The sequence below is a fragment of the Sapajus apella genome, unplaced genomic scaffold (genome assembly GCF_009761245.1).
Source record: "Sapajus apella isolate SASKATOON/1434 unplaced genomic scaffold, GSC_monkey_1.0 scaffold25, whole genome shotgun sequence".
In the NCBI taxonomy this organism is placed as follows: Eukaryota; Metazoa; Chordata; class Mammalia; order Primates; family Cebidae; genus Sapajus; species Sapajus apella.
The window spans coordinates 17,027,469-17,046,060 of record NW_022436965.1 but is presented as its reverse complement, the minus strand read 5'-3'; the positions used below and the strand labels follow the sequence as shown (position 1 = coordinate 17,046,060).

The 18,592-nt window shown below is 35.8% G+C and overlaps 1 long non-coding RNA gene across 1 annotated transcript in view; it reads left to right on the top strand.

Moving 5' to 3' along the window:
• Positions 1–18,592, top strand: part of LOC116560134 — a 351,496-nt gene that overhangs the window by 244,555 nt on the left and 88,349 nt on the right. The gene's annotated exons all lie outside the window — the stretch shown is intronic.

The following is an 18,592-nucleotide window of genomic DNA, read 5'->3' as shown; positions in this document are numbered from 1 at the left end:
TTTTCAATTAAGAGAGAATTGAAGATTTATAAATTAGAAAATGTCCAGAGATTTAACATCCTTATTTATGATAAAAGGAAACTAAGGACAACAGAGTGTGAGTAATGTCTCAAACCACTAATGGCTGGCTCGTGATGGATTGGAAACTCAGGCCCACAGACACTGCTTTGTAATCCAACCATTTTGTCTTCATACTATACTATTTGCAATATTAGTAGCAATATTTCTCTCTGAACTGTCAAAATTTTAATTTGGGCCCTACTTTACCTTAATCAATAAACTATTTCTTAAGAGACCAGCCACACAAAAACGATTTTTCAACACAACAAATGTTTTTGTGGCTCTCTACTAGGTGCTGCAATGCAGGGATGAATAATAAACTTACTCTTACTCTTACTCATGTTATGTGAACTTAAATAAAATGCCTAAGGCCACAGAGCAGGTAGGAACTGGGCAGTGCCAGCCTCTGCTCTAGAAGAAGACTGATGCCTCGATCCTATAACCTTTGCACTTGCATCAAGTCTGGAATTCATATAACAAGCACAGAACTTCAAATTGGAAGTTAAACTATGTCCTTCTTGTTTTTCTGATCTGCTTCTTTTCCTGTCTCCTCTCCAGAATTTTGAGGGAACTTCCCTGGCTTACTCTCTTAGGTAAACATTTATTCACATGAGAAACTGTTCTAAATAAAATCCAGTTCCTCCTCCTGCCCTTAACCACGGTTAGGCTCTGGGATGTCCTTATTAATTATTTTAACCTTATGACAGTATCTTAAGAAAGATGACGTACTTATCTCAAAACACTATATTCTAGGGCCTCTTTTCATGAAATAGGATTTAGAAATAAGGAAACTTCAAGTTAAGACAGGTAATAGTAGGGAAGACTTTCTGAAATTCTAGAGCAATGAGTCATAGTTGGCATGATTTTGGTGAAGCTCAGGATCGCATGTTATATCTCAAGATTTCACAAGAGGTAAACGAGCACCAAACTCAAACTTCATGTTTATGATCTGTCATTGGCTCAGATACTGGAACATAAAGTTTTGTTTTGTTTTGTTTTGTTTTGTTTTCAGTTAAATCCGACTAGCAAATCCATGTTGAACATTTACTATCTGCCCACTACTGTGCTAGGTGATTGGGGGGATATTTTAAAAAGTAATAGCTGCCAAGGAATTTGCCAACGATTTAAAACCTTGTAGACAGGGAGACAGATGCCCAAATTGATACTGTATGTAAGACAGTGCCTGAGAAAACAGACCTAGATAAACTAAACAGTTGAAGTAACAGGTTGGAAATGAACTGTTTAAGAAGAGAGAGGAGGGTACTCTTTCTTGAAGGTATGATAATTTGATAAATAAATATTCAGAGATATAAGCATCTATAAATATTAGAAATTAAAATAACTCAATATTAACAATGACAAAATTCCAAATTTTTTAATGAATCTGATATTTTTCATTCAAGAGTTGCAAAATGAAGAATTTCAGGAAAAAAGATCAAAGAAAACCTCCATTCTGTATTTTTTGTATTGAAGAAAAAGATCTAAGACATGTTTGATTAAGGAATTTGAATGTCATTCATGGCTGCTTTGAATTCAGAATTAATTATAGAACAATATGGTTGTAGTTCAGTTACTGACTAAATTACCTTAAAATGCTTTAGGCATTTACTATTTCTTCTCTGTGTGCAAATGATCACATTTGAACATCAAACATCCCTACATTCTCTTTATCTATTAAAATGATGAAACTGACATTCAGGAGGATTAATTATTTGCCCATAAAGATAGAATACGGATTGAATCCTCCTATGTTGGGCCCCCAAACTCACATTTTTTTCTACCTGTTTATGCTGAAATAAGTCAAGAACATCCCATATGCAATCAACAGAGTGAAAGATATATTGAAATCTGTAAGAGAGCATTAGGTGGACATCAGTTTCCTCCAGAATCTGTTAGTACTCAGGTCTGCTCTCCTTGTCACATTCCCTTAATACCACTGTTGATCATGACTTTATCCTTGAGACAGTGTATGGTATAGCATAATTAATCAGAATTTTTCAAAAGTCAGAACTCAGAAATAATACACAACTAATTTTGTCTACTCTAGGTGTCAGAGTATTTATTGTCATGACAAATAGGGCTCATTTGACTTGAAGACACATAGATGGATATATATAGTAAATCAATAATGGGAGAAAATAGGAGCTGTAAATAAAATTTTAAACTTGGAATTTTTTAAAGGAAACAACAGTATCTGTTAAAATTAATAAATGCCTACCCCATCCAGAGAATTATGTAGAGTTCATTTATGTATAAGTAGATGTATGTGTATGTACTACATGTACATATCATACACACGCATACACACATGAACATATTATAGATACAATACTAAAAGATATATGATGACTATATCAACCTTCAGATCATCCTGATTATAGAATTAGTAACAATCCTAATCAGGTTGATCTAGGAAGTAGATCAAATTCAAGCGGTGTTTTGATCTCACAACCTGGGGACCCTTCTCCATGCACCACATTGTGTTGCTCTGTGCTGTCTTTTTTTGCATGTCCACTTTTTTGAAGTCTTTATCAAATTGTTTTGTTTGTCTATGTTTTACTAACAAGTACAACCTTTAAGTAAAAAGTCTAATAGCCAATTTCCATTGAAGCCTTTCTATGCTAGCCACTTAACTTACTACTAATCATTTAGAGTGGCTCTGTGATGTTATAGGTTCCTACCTCTTCAGCCTGAGCCTTCTATGTCAGTGGCATGGTGTGTGTGTACCCTTTCTGGACTATTGAGCATTGTGTATCTTGACCATAGAAGGAGCATCTTAAGCACCTTTTGATGGGAAGAATGACTTCCTGCTTAGAATCTTGATGAAAACATTGGCCATTGTTCAATATGGCATAATACTTCCTATCTGAAACCATGGAACATCACCCTAGAGGCTATAATGATTGGGCATTGCTATTAAATCACATCTTGCCCAATATCATATAGATTGCCATAAAATTATGTATTTTAACTATCAATCTCATTGAAATTAAAGGATCTTAATACTCCTGAGATTAAGTATTCCCTTCAAAGCAGAATTTTTGGGGGCAGCCCTGGAAGAGGGAATAGAAGAAAAGCATTTTCCTTTTACTCTTCTATTTGGTTTCCCCCTTTGACAAGCTCTTAGAATTTCCCCCTCCAAACTACTACATACCAGCTTCAGTGGAGAATACTCAGCACATCCACTGCTTTCAGCACCTATGACATGTATTCATATGCTCTACAGTCTGAGACACATTCTCATCTGGTTTTCTCTTTTTTTTTTTTTTTTTTTTTTTTTGAGATGGAGCTTCGCTCTTGTTACTCAGGCTGGAGTGCAATGGTGTGATCTCAGCTCACCACAGCCTCCGCCTCCTGGGTTCAGGCAATTCTCCTGCCTCAGCCTCCTGAGTAGCTGGGATTACAGGCACACACCACCATGCCCAGCTAATTTTTTGTATTTTTAGTAGAGACGGGGTTTCACCATGTTGACCAGGTTGGTCTCGATCTCTTGACCTCGTGATCCACCCGCCTCGGCCTCCCAAAGTGCTGGGATTACAGGTGTGATGGTTTTCTCTTTTTTATGTGATCTTGTGCCATTCACATGATTTTGTAGCCATTTGGTTCATGTCTAGATTTGTTGGTTTTGGAACTAGGAACCTAAATAATTAAAAGCACATTTTTGCTTTTCTATCCAAAATGATTCCTAAATACACAGGACATGTTATTTCTCTTTTATTAAAAAAATTACTGAGCCTTTTCTACAGCAAGTACAATGTTAAGAGCTTGAATACTGATAGACAAGGGTCAGTCTCTATTTTAAAATTTGTTATTGTTTTGTTTCGTTTGCTTTGTTTCTTTAAGTAGCTGGAGAAAGAGACAAATATACAAAGCCAATACAGAGAGAAATGTAGTAATTGGGCGAACACCAAATACCAAAGGACATAATGTCTACGTTGAGATATATGTCTGCAGGGAGGTTATTCAGATGGACAACCTCATATTTCATTATCTTAAGCTAATCAATTGCTATTTCTATTAATAAACTTGCTGAATAGTATGATATGATATATAAATATGTATAGCATGTATACTATGCATAGTATAAAATTTAAATATATATTTGATGTATGCGTATGTGTGCATGTATGTCAGGTATTTTATTTGGCAATGGAGAAATAAAGAGAAATAAGACAAGGTCTCTGATCTTAAGGAAACCATCATCTGGTCATTGCTGATTTTCTTACATTTGGGCATTCCAAAATTGCATGGAAAATATGTTTGCAATCACAGATCTTTGTAGCACCTTATGTAACTTCCCTAAAGTTACTAGGTAATGTAATTCAGGTAAGAATTGGCCAACCATCTAGAGTTGTTCAGGCCAAGCTACTCATCTATCCAGTTTGGTGACTCTAGCTATGAATACAGTAGGATGTTCCTCTATAATGAGGAAGGAAATTTTGGATGGGATGCCAATGGAAAAAACACTGACTCACAGGCCAACATTGTGGAATGCTGCTTGATGGAATGGTACCAACTGAAGTCAACAAGCAGGCAGTTTCCATTTACTAAATGAAGAACAAACACCCCAGAGGAGTTACATATGAATATCTTGCCAAGATAAGGCCCAAATTATTTTAAGTCTTTTTTCTCTCTATAAACCTAGGGCAAATCTCATTGGCCGAAAGTAAGAATATACCCACAGTCCAGACATAGATGGCTCTTACATCTTACCCTATGAATTTCTAGATCCTGTCAGGTATCAGCCTCAATGGTGACTGCAGCACCATTGAGTAGCGATTTAAAACATCAACCATAAAGAAAAAAGAAGACAGAAAATGATAGAGAAACAAGGAAATGAATATGTATTAAAGCCTTGCTCTTTACCAGATGCCATGTTTTAAAGTTTCAACTCATGCATTATTTTGTTTATTTAACCTTCACAATAACACTACACAGCAGGTTGTATTAGTCCTGTTTTATACATGAGGAAATTGAGGTTAAGAAATGTTTAACAACTTACCGAAGGTCATACAAGTAGCAAAATTCAAGTACAGATCAGTTCAACATCAAAATCTACTCTTTGCATTGTGTATTGATGCCTAAATGAGTGTCTGAATTTGGCTCCAGAAGAGACAAGATTTTTAAATGGGGAGTAATTAGCGAAGTTAAGGATCTTTATGTCACTTCTGAATATAACACCAACCAATATATTTTTTAAAGAAAAAGTTCTTCCTAAATACACATATCTTTTTCAAAACAGGCCTTTTTTTTCTGTCTTCAATTTTATAATTCTTCCTCTTTTTCCTCTTTAATCTTAAAATGATTCAGGTTTCCAGATGGAACCAGATTGTAAATCGAATCTTGAATTAGGATTAAGATATAAAATGTATGTGATTTCTAGCCCCAGACATTTTCTCATGGCTCAATTTTTCTTAGAAGTAAATAATGCCAACTGAGAGAAAAAGCCTTTTTAGCGCAATATTATTTATGTAACACCCATTTATTTTAAGCCTTATCCTTCACATTAATTTAAGGATAAGAGTAATATATAACAGTAAAATTTGTGGACAAAAATTGGGTCAGGGAGTATTAATTAAAAGAGAAATCTAGAGCCATGTAGAATTATGGAAACCAAATGGAGGAGTTAATTGTGGTAGTTTTATTGGGGAAGAAAATAAAGCTCTCAGAGAGTTCAAAGGGAAGAGGAATGAGACAGTAATTGTGGTAGGAATGACAGATGATTTCAGCAACAATTACGGTTACTATGAATATGCCGAAAGCACAAAAATTGGTGTGAAGATTCTATTGATTATAACAGTATCACAGCAATGACCGCAGTAGCTAACACTAACTGAGCTCCTTCTCTCAGTGATGTAGGAGTTGACCAGCCCCAAAGACGGACTTGACCATGCTGATTTGAAGTCAACCAATGTACAAGACCACTTTAGATTAAACGCAGGAAGTATGCAAGTTCTCCATCAATTGTATTTACCACAAATGCTTAAAACATAGCATGTGGTTTTCCAGTGAATGGAGGGACAAGAAGAGTAAAAATGGCATGGGGTTCTGAATTGAATGAGCTAAGGAAAGAAGTTGGTTCTTACTCCATTATTTCCCTTTTCTGAATCTAGCCTGCCTGTTTGCCAGTCTCACATAGTGGCTTGGAGCTAGTGAAGAGGACACCAAACCTTCTCAGCTCCTATTGCCCCTCAATGTTTTGAGGTAGTGGAAGGAACTCCAGGGCAGCACCTTGATGAGGTAGAAAGAGCCCCCAGACAAGACGATCAAGCATTCCAGAATCTAGGTCAGGTTCTGTACACTTAGCTATGTATGATCTTGACCATGTCAAAAAAATACTTTTGGATGCTAATTTATTCATTAAATAAATATATATATGTGTATATATACATGTATATATATGTATATAGTGTGCGTATGTTATATACATGAATATTTACATATATATTTATATGTATATACAATATATGCATTTTAAACTCTAAAGCTGTATTCAAATGTGGGATAGTTGTTATGCTTTTCCACCTTCGTGATTGAACTTACCAGGCCACTTATTTCATATTTGTTACAAATAGTTTGCTTTGTGTTTCCCTATGAAATCCCTGCACACCACACACACACACACACACACACACACACACACACACACATTATGAGATCAAAAATGAACTGTAAATCAGCCAAATTTTTTAAGGGTTTATTTGGCTGCCATGTTCACTTATCTGAAGAAATTGACATAGCACAGAACATTTTGGACATTTGTTGAATCTAAAACTTGAGTGTATAGATAGGATCCTTAGTATGTTCATTTGTCATCTTGTAATCCTAAACTGTAAAAGCTGAAAAAGGTTACTTTAACTAGTCCCCTCATTTTTCCAATAATGGAATTGTAGACATAGAAAAACTACTCAAGATTCATGATGAAACAAACTAGTACTATTTTGCTAAGTAATTAAATACTTACTTAGAAATTATTGCAATGAAATCACCTTGGTAATTGATAAGGATGAACACATTCAATGTTTACTGACATAAAACAATTTGAAGACTAATTGTCCTCCAATTTTTAAATAACAAATTGTTGTACTATGTACTTGGATAAATGGGGGAAAATGTAGAAGATAAAGACTATACCCTTAAAAGTATGCAAACCATTAAGGGAAACAAAAATTGAATTCCTGCAATAAGTACACTTTCTCCAAAATAACATTTTAACAGTAAAACAGTAGGAATTTTGGAAAATCTAGAAAAGCACAGTAAATCGTTAAAATCATACACCCTATCAGTGTGAACTTGCAGCAATTGAGAAAAAGGTAGTATGCGTATGACCTGCTTTCTCTTTCACTTTCTCAACATAAATGGCAGAGAGGACATATGCAGAGGTAGGAAAAGAAGACTGTACAGGCAAGTGAAGACCATCAACGGAGATTTGGAGTCACTTTACTGGGCCATGATCTTTTTGGGTGGCCATTAAGTGGTCTTGGGGTGTGTATTCATTTTATATTGCTGCCATAACAAATTGCCAGAAATTCAATATCTTGGAACAGCACCCGTCTCACAGTTCTGTAGGCCTACAGTCAGGTTCAACTGCGTATTCTACTTAGGGTCGCAGAAGGCTGAAATCAACATGTTGACCAGCCTGGCCTCTTATTCAAAGGTTCTTGAGGAGAATTGGTTTCTAGCCTCCTTCAAGTAGTTGGTAGAATTCAGGTCTTCATCTTTAAACCAACAATACCAGGTTAAGTTCTACACATGGTTTGAATCTCTCTCAATTCAACCATGAAGTTCTCTGCTTTTAAGCCCCTTGTAATTACATTGGGCCCATCAGATAATCCAGGATAATTTCCCAATTTTAATTTCCCATAATCTTATTACATCTGGAAAGTCTCTTTGGCCAAGTAAGGTAATGTAGCCAGAGTTTCCAGAAATTAAGGTGTGGACATCTTTGGGTGGTCCTTCTGCATCTAGGATGCCAGCTACCCCTTTGCTGCCTTCTGACATTGGGGATTACTCGAACAGCACTGCTGCACTGTCCTTCCACTCCCAATGGGCTGTTTCCAGGGATCCCTCAATGCAGGATTATCTTTCCCCTAGACAGTCTCTTGGGATAGGTGGTCTGTTGCCAGTTTCATGATGTGACCTAGGCACCTGTTAAATCAGTGTTGTTCCTGCCACTCTCCAAGGAGATCCAAGGCTAGAGTGGGGAATGAAGAGGAACCATGCCCTCTCTGCCACACCACATTGAGCAACTCCACAAGAAGGCTTTTCCTCATAGATGCTCTTCTAATATGTTCCCTGGCTGCCATGACCCCTTCTTTCCCACCGCAGCCATTTTTATCAATATAGGAAAGGCGAGGTTGCTAGAGTATTTGATGGAATGCCCCTCTTTGTAAGCTAAAACAGGCAATTTTTTCACCTACAAGTTGAACTTAGAACATACAAGTCTAAGTTAACATCCATTTGTGTATCATTGGCTGTAAGCTGTCTCTTGTAGTAATCCCTGCACCAGTTGGCAAAGGGTAAGGCATTGAAGAAGAAAAACATGGGTATAATTTTTTTAAATACAAATTTAAAATCATACTTTTCATATAGTTCCATAACCTACTTTTTACACATTATGACATAACTGGCATTGTGTTTAAGTAATCTACAAAGTATTTAATAGATGCATGGTATCCACATTGAATGTATGTAGTAATACATTGTTGTTGGAAAATTTTTTAAATAATTTTTAAATATTCAGGAAAATAAACAGTAATATATAACCAAGTGTTTTCATATGGACATGTCTTCCTCTCCTTTGGTGCCAAATGTGTAAAATGAAGGCAGTAGATCAGGTAGGCTCTAACCTCTGAAAACATTATTAGGGATTGTAGCCTAACCTCAAGCTTATTTCTGGAGCTCAAAACTGGGCAAAACAGGAATTCAAGGGTGAGATGAGAGTTTGGTTAGAACAGATGGCTGAGCTCTAACTAGTGTTCCTTCTGAAACACCATGAGTCTTTTCAGAGAGGAGATGCAACTGCCTAAAGATGACTCTCAGGAGGCCCAGTACTGTTTGCTGCTGAAAAACTCTGGTCATTATAAGTTGCAGTTCTTCCAGTTTGTATTTGAGAAGGATTCTCAGTATGTTTCTTGCTTGGTTTCCTGCTTAAAGGAAGTTCTTACCCCAAATTAGGTTAATAAGGATCTTGCCTTATGGTAAGAATCTGCTTTCTATTCTGGAAGTGCCAGTATCTGAGAGACAAACCATTCTTTAGATTTTCTCTTTCTTAACCTGGTGCTGGCCAGTTGTTGTCATATTATAAAATTCATCCAGGTACCACCTCCTAGAGAAACCGCCTCCTGACCTTTTCATCTTAGTTAAATGCCTCTTCCATGTGTTCCCAGATCCTACTGTATTTATCCATATGATAGCACTGGTCATACCACAATATAATCATCTGCATACCATCTTCTCTATTTGGTTATAGGCCCCTAAAGGCAAGGAGTTGTTAAAATCTCCTAACATCTAAGGCATGGCTTATAGAAGATGCTCAATAAACATTGAATGGGTGGGTGGATGGATGGATGGATGGATAGATGGTTTTGCTAACCTTGTATCACCACAGAGCAGCAATCATACTAGATTCAGCTTTCAAGACTTAAATTTATAAGTACTATGTTTATACCACTCTACCTCCACTAATCAGCTATAACTAGAGCCAAGTTTATGTTGAATGTTTTGTTTCACATTGAACTCCATGGTGGTTTTATTTACTGAACACCATAAGACTGATAACAACATTTTATATTGTACAGCTAAGGTCTGGTAGTCTCTTATGTTTGACTGTAATGGTCCACTCTTTCTCTCCTGTAAGATTCTAACTGTTGAGAGCTATGAAATAACAGCAAGGCAAGGAATCAAAGCAGTGTTTGTACTCCCTGTGTCACTTAAAGCCTGTCATACAAACAGCGTGACTCACACTGGTCTTGTCCATAGTGAAGACCCGGGAGCACCCTGTCTGTGGTTTGTAATTATCAGGATCTTACTATACACCCTGTAGGCACTGAGTGATTACCCTATATATCTGTTTCCTGATGTATATCAAACCATGCTGCAGTGTAAACCTTGTCACAAAACTGCATCCTTGTTAAAGAATTAAATATAGCAAGTACATTTTTATCACAAGGGATAACAGTGATAAGCCCATCTAAAATGAACTGAGCAGCTGGCGTACCTCCCAAATAACTCTTCAGTTTGTTGTCAGCTTATAATTGTAGTATTGCTTACTCCTTCTTTTCACCTACCACAATGCATTGTACCTATCCCTTTAATAGTATGTATAACTGTGCTAAACTTTAAGTCTCTGAGGTGTTGGAACTATGTTTATCTCTGCACACACAGTTCGTGGCATAGTATGGTTGTCCAATAAACATGTGTGGTAAGAGTGAGCGAGTAAGTAAGTGATATAACATATTGATCCTCTTTGAGTCAAATATTACATATAATTTTAATTATTTTTTCAAGTAGAAGTGAACTTTGCCCATCATCTTTCACACAGTCTATCTTATATTCCTTTATGGTGAAAAACATGCATTGATGGGGCTATAGGATAGGGCTGTGGGAAGCACATTCTCTGGCTTTGGATTGGAATAAAATTAATTGGCTTACTGTCACCAGACCCAGAATATTGGCCCCCTGAGGAACATTTTTTTACCTAAGTCTGATCAGTTATGTAAGTATATTTATCCATTTGGATTTAGATTTAAAATGTAGAAATATGATACTATCAAAGAAGAAATTTGTAATGCCCCTAGGATTCAGGATGGGATACAAAGGGAAGCTTGGAAAATCAAAGTAGTTAAATAGAATTGATATGAAGAAGGAAAATCTGGCCTTTGATTTCTTAGCCACAAAAGGAGCAATAAACAACTGATGACACACAATCAGAAGACACATATGTTTTAAATTGGGGAAAAGCAAATCAGAAGGCAACACTGTTTTTGCCAGAATTGATTAGAAAAGCAATTTTCTGTATAGCTCTTCAAATACTATTTCATAAATCCTGGATGTTTTATCCTTTTTCTAACCACTCTTGGGTTTGACATCATTAGTTTCAGTTTTCTGAGGCCCTGAGTGATTATGCAGCTTCACTATTCAGGTTGACTCTTCTCAAGCCACATAACATATCGCTTCCACACCCAGCATTCTACACTTCCAAATCCAGTTGGCTGATATCATCATCTTATTTGATATCTTTTAGATTTTAACACTATTTACCAAAAATTTGAAACTACATCTTACCTTGGTTTCTAGGATATGATTCTCTTTTGGTTCTCTCCCTTCTTTTCACCTTATCCTTAGGCATCTTTATGGATTCCTTTCCCATTTTCTTTTAATGGTAGAGTTCATTGGTATTCCATTCTTAATTTTCTTTTCAAAACTATCTCCAGAGAAGATGATGTCAGCAAGATGGCAGACTAGAAAATTCCAGGTCTTATTTCCACCACAGAAACATCAAGTAAACAACAAAGGAATGGCTAAAATAGCCTTGTGAGAGCTCTAGAAACCAGTCAGGAGTCTGCAGCAACCAAGAAAATGCCCAGTCAAGTAAAAGCCACACTCAAAATGGTAGAAAATTTAATGGCATTTTTTCTAGCCTTTGCCCTAGTCTCTCGCCGATCACAGTGCAGTGGGGTTGAGAGGAAGCTATCCAATTCCTGCCTCCTCCCTTGAAACAGGATGAAAGAAGTAGAACATGTTTACAATGTCTGTCTGGTCGGTCTGGAGGCTGCTGACAGGACTGGTTTCCCTCTTTCCTGGGGAACTCAGACAAGCATGTAAGCATAGTTTACATATTAGATTGAAAGCCACTGAAAGCAGTAGCAACAACCTCAGCCCGTGAGAGTAACAAGTAGATAAAAATGCACAGGTGACTGGGGACAAGAGATAATGAGCAGAGAAATACAGCAAAACATCTAAGACTTTGAGAAGAAGAAGGATGATACTCAGAGAAATTAAGACATGTTAAAAACAGCTCTTTATATAGGAGATTTGGAGGGAAAGCACATGCACAAATACAGAGAACATGAATGCTCAGAAAAGGTCTGAGAAGACCTTCAGACTTCATGCTAGGCTGACTGGTGAAGGTCTTTTTCTGCACAAATCCAGTCTGCAAAGACAGGAAGAGGTGACTTTTTTCAAATGCCCAATTCCAAAAAAGATCCAGACATACAAAGAAACAAGGAAATATGCTCAAAAGAACAAAACAATTCTCTAGAAATGCACTCTAAAGAAATACAGACTTGATAAAAGTTAGACAAAGACTTTAAAACAATTTTCTTAAATATGCTCAGAGATCTAGAGAAAAAGAGAACTAGAAGAAATCAGAAAATATTGTAGGAACAAAATGAGAATATCAGAAAAGAAGAATTGCCAAAAAAAAGATAAAACATTTCTAGATCTAAGAAATAAATACAAGAACTTTATTAGATCTAAGAAATAAATACAAGAACAAGAATTTTAAAAATTCACTAGAGAGGATCAACACAGGAAAAGAATCCATAAAGATGAAGACAAGTAATTTGAAATTATCAATTCTGAGTAACAAAAAGACAAAAATGAATAAAAGCTAAGCAAGTCTAAGGGACTTATGAGACGCCATCAACTGCATGAATGATGGGAGTCCTAGAAAAAGAAAAGAAAGAGAGCTCATTTGAAGACATGATGGCTGAACATTTCCAAAGTTTGAGAAAAGACATGGATGTACAAATTCAAGAAGCTCAGCAAACACCAAGTAGGATTAACCTAAACACAACACAGCAGGGCACATTGTAATCAAACTACTGATAGTCAAAGACATAAAGAATTTTAATAATCTCAAGAAAAATAATTACTCATTACAAACAAGAAATCTTCAACAGTAAGATATATTTAAAGTGTTGACAGAAAAAATACTGTAAAGAAGATTCAGTCCTATTCTTATCAAGCTAACAATGACATTCTTCACAAAACCAGAAAAAGACTATTTTAAAATTCCTAAGTTACCAACGAAGAGCCCAAATAGCCAATACAATGCTAAGCAAAAAGAGCAAAGCCGAAAGTATCACATTACCTGACTTCAAACTATACTACAAGGCTACAGTAACCAAAATAGCATGGTACTGATAGAAAAACAGAACAGACACATAGACCAATGGAACAGAATAGAAAGCCCAGAAATAAACCTGCACACTTATGACCATCTAATCTTCAACAAAGCTAACAAAAACAAGCGATGGGGAAAGGACTTCCTATTCAATAATGGTACTGGAATAACTGGCTAGCCATATGCAGAAGATTGAAACTAGATCTCTTCCTTACACCACATACAAAAATCAACTCAAGATGGATTAAAGACTTAAATGGAAAACCCAAAACTATAAAAGGCAACCTAGGCAATATCATCCTGGACATAGGAACTGGCAAATATTTCATGACAAAGACACCAAAAGCCATCACAACAAAAGCAAAAATTGACAGATGGGCTCTAATTGAATCAAGAGCTTCTGCACAGTGAAAGAAACTAACAACACAGTCAACAGAGAATCTACAGAATGGGAAAAAATATTTGCAAACTATGCATGTGACAAAGGTCCGATATCCAGCATCTACAAGGAACGTAAATAAATTTACAAGGAAAAAATAACTCCATTAAAAGCTGGGCAAAGGATATGAACTAACACTTTTCTAAAGAAGACATACATGCGGCTAACCAGCATATGAAAAAAATCTCAATATCACTGATCATTAGATAAATCCAAATCAAAACCACAATTAGATACCATTTCACAGCAGTTAGAATGACTGTTATTAAAATGTCAAAAAATAAGAGATGCTGGAGAGGGTGCAGAGAAAAGGGAACACCTATACACTGTTGGTGGGAGTGTAAGTTAATTCAACCATTGTGGACAGCAGTATGGTGATTCCTCAAAGGGCTAAAAGCGGAACTGCTACTCAACCCAGCAATCCTATCATTGGTTATATACCCAGAGGAATGAATATAAATGCCTATCAGTGCCAGACTGGATAAAGAAAATGTGGTATATATACTCCATGAATACTATGCAGACATAAAAAGAATGATATTATATATTTTGCAGGAACATGGATGAAGCTGGAAGCCATTATCTTCAGTAAACTAATGCAGGAATAGAAAACCAAATACCGCATGTACTCACTACTAAGCAGTAGCTAAATGATGAGAGTTCATGAGCACAAAGAAAAAAAGTCACTGGGACCTCCTTGAGGGTGGAGGATGAGAGGAGGGAGAGGATCAGAAAAAAATAACTATTTGGTACTAGGCTTAGTACGTGAGGGACAAAATAATCTGTACAACAAACCCCCATGACGAAAGCTTCCTATATAACCTGCACATGTACCCGAAACCTAAAAGAAAAGTTTAAAAAAATACTTTTATAATAAAGAGAGCTTCTCAGAGGAAAAAGCTTGTAAGGAGAGTGTTTTATGTGCCCTTTAACATTAAGGGAGATATATAAATAAATTATTACATGTACCCCAAAACTGTGTACATTTGTTACATATCAGTAATAAATAAATGAATAATGAGAGAGAAATTAAGACATTCCCAGATTTTACAAAAAGCCGAGAGAATTCATTACCAATAGACCTTCCTTATATAAACTGGGAGACCATCAAGCTGACATGAAAGGATGATAGGTAGTAACTCAAAGCCATATGAAAATATGAAGTTTTCTGGTAAAGGCAAACATATGGGCAAGTATAAAAACTTAAAATGTTGGTTTTTAGGTTCACTTTTAATGATTTAATAAAATCAAAAGGACAAAAGCACAAAAAATCATTATAAACCTGTGCTAATGAGTACACAAAATGTAAAGATGTAATTTGTGATGTGAATAACACAAAATAGAGGAGGATGGAACTGTAAAGAACTAGAGTTTTGTACATAAGCAAAGTTAAGTCGTTATCAGTTTTAAATAGATTATAACTTTAGGATGTTTTATGTAATCACTATGGTAAGCACAAAGAAAATATCTATAGAATATATACAAAGGAAATTTAGAAGGGAACCAAAATGTCACTGATACTGGGCCCCAAAGAGTTAAAGAAACCAATAACTAACAAAAACACTTGAATTTGCAGATGTACACATGAGAAAACCATAACTTGCTAAAAGGCTAAACTCCTTTTACTTATAAAACATAACTGACAAAAATTAATGAAAACCAATATAACTGACAAATTTTACACAAAACAAGCTTACCAATGTCACAGTCTAAATTTCCACCACATATTTCACGCTAACTCCACCTAAATTTACATATGAAATCCCATAAAAAGCCATAAAAAACTACACATGTCAAAAAATTTTTCAGACCTTACCCTTCCTTCCACCAACCACCTGCTAATCTCAAAATCCACCCCCTAAAACTTTTTTGATAAAATTACTGTCTTAAAGACAACACAGAAAGATGAATTTAAACTAGACTCCAGTCTCCTTCAAAGTCAATGAACACTAAGAAACTTTTTCCCCTCCAAACCTAGTGTCATAATATTAACTTCTAACACATTTGGCAGCAAGCCCCAATAGCATCACTACAAAAAACAAAAAAGGAAAGCTAAATGAACAGCAACAACAACAAAAAAAAACAACTAAAAGAACCAACAAAAGAAGGCAGTAAGGGACGAAATGAGAGGCAAAAAAAGATGTAAGATATACAGAAAACAAATAACAAAATATCGATAGTAAGTTATTTCCTATCAGTAATTACTAAGTAAATGGCCTAAATTCTCCAATCAAAACACATCTATTGGCAGAATGGGTAACATAACAAGATCCAAGTATACACTGTATACAAGAGACTCAATGTAACTCTACAGGACACACCAGGTTAAAAGCGGAAAAATGGAAAAATATATTTTAAGCAAATAGTAAAAAAAACAAAGGTGGTTATACTAATATTAGACAAAACAAACTTTAAAAACTGTTTAATAAAGAAGGACATTAAATAAGGATAGGAGGGTTAATTCACCAAAAAGATATAATAATTATAAATAAATATGCATCAAACATCAGAGCTCCTAAATATATGAGACAGACAATGACAGAATTGAAGGGAGAAATACATAGTTGAACAATAATAGTAGAAAACTTCACCCCTTTTTTAATCATTGATAGAATAACCAAATGGAAGATTAATAAGAAAACAGAGGATTTGAATAGCACTATCCACTGAATGAACCTAACAGTCTTGGAACCAACCCAAATGCCCATCAATGATAGACTGGATAAAGAAAATATGGCACATATACACCATGGAGTACTAGCCATAAACAAGGATTAGTTCATGTCCCTTGCAGGGACATGGATGAAACTGGAAACCTTCATTCTCAGCAAACTGACTCAAGAACAGAAAACCAAACACCACATGATCTCACTCTTAAGGGGTGTTGAACAATGTGAGCACATGGACACAGGGAGGGGAACATCACACACTGGGGCCTGTCAGGGGTTGGGGGGAGGGGGCTAAGGGAGTGATAGCAGGGGTTGGGGGCATTGGGGAGGGATAACATTAGGAGAAATACCTAATGTAGACAATGGGGGGATGGGTGCAGCAAACCACCGTGGCACCTGTATACCAATGTAACAAACCTGCACAATTTGCACATGTACCCCAGAACTTAAAGTATAATTAAAAAAAAGAAAGGCATTACATAATGGTAAAGGGTTTAATTCAACAAGAAGACCTAAATATCCTAAATATGTATGTATCTAACACAGGAGCACCCAGATTTATAAAACAAATTCTTAGAGGACTACGAAGAGGTTTAGATAACCACACAATAATCGTAGGAGACTTTAACACCCCACTGACAATATTAGACATATCACTGAGGCAGAAATCTAACAAAGATTTTGGGGACTGCACTCAATTCTTGACCAAATGGACGTAACAGACATCTATAGAACTCTCCACCACAAGACAACAGAATATGTATTCTTCTCATCTATAAATGGCACATACTCTAAAATCAACCACATGATCAGTCATAAAACAATTCTCAGATAATTCAAAAAAACAGAAATTACACCAATCACACTCTCAGACCATGATACTATAAAAACAGAAATCAATACTAAAAACATTGCTCAAAACTATACAATTACATGGAAAACAACCTGCTCCTGAATGACTTTTCAGTAAACGATGAAATTAAGACAGAAATCAAGAAATTCTTTGAAACTGATGAGAACAAATAAACAACATACTAGAATTTCTGGGACACAGCTAAAGCAGTGTTAAAAGGAAAGTTTATAGCACTAAACACCCACATCAAAAAGTTTGAAATATCTCAGAATAGCAGCCTACTATTACACCTAAAGGAACTAGAAAAACAAGAGTAAATTGATCCCAAAGCTAGCAGAAGATAAGAAATAACCAAAATCAGAGCCAAACTGAATAAAATTGAGATGCAAAAAGACAATTAAAAAGATTAATAAATCCAGGAGTCAGTTTTTTTAAAGAATAAATAAGATTGATAAACTGCTAGCTAGACTAATAAAGAAAAAAAGAAAGATCCAAATAAACACGATCAGAAATGCCAAAGAGGACATTACCACTGACCCCAGAGAAATACAGAAAATCCTCAGAGACTATTATGAACAACTCTGTGCACACAAACTAGAAAACCTAGAAGAAATAAATGAATTTTTGGAAATGTATAACCTCAACATCATATGAACGGGACGAAAGCTGAAAGCCTTCCCCTTGAAAAGTAGCACAAGACAAGGATGGTCTCTCTCACCACTCCAATTCAACTACTACTGGAAGTCCCAACCAGAGCAATCAGGAAAAAAAGAAAAAAGGAAGGGAGGGAGGGAGGGGAGGAAAGAAGTAAGGAAGGGAGGGGAGGGCAGGAGGAGGGATGGAAGGGCATCCAAATAGGAAGAAAGAAAGTCAAACTACCAGTTTGTAGATGATATTATTCTTTATCTAGAAAACTCCACAGTCTCTGCCTCAAATCTCCTAGATCTGATTTAAAAAAAAAAAGAAATCAGCAAAGTTTCAGGACACAAAATCAGTGTACAAAAATCGATAGCATTTCTATACACCAATAACGTCCAAGCTGAGAGAAGGGAACCACATTCTCAATACACACAAAAAGAATGAAATACCTAGGAACACAGCAAACCAGCGACATGAAATATCTCAGCAACAATAATTACAAAACACTGCTAAAAGAAATCAAAGATGTTTACAAATAAATGGCGAAACATTCCATGTTGACAGATAGGAAGACTAAATATTGTTAAAATGGCCATACAGCCCAAAGCAATTTACAGATTCAATGCTATTCCTATCAAACTACCAATTACATTCTTCACATAACTAGAAAAAAAAAAAACTATTTAAAAATTTCAAGGTATCAACAAAAAGCCTGAATAACCAAAGCAATACTGTACAAAAAGAACAAAGCTGGAGAAATTACATTACCCAACTTCAAACTTTATTGCCAAGCTACATTAACC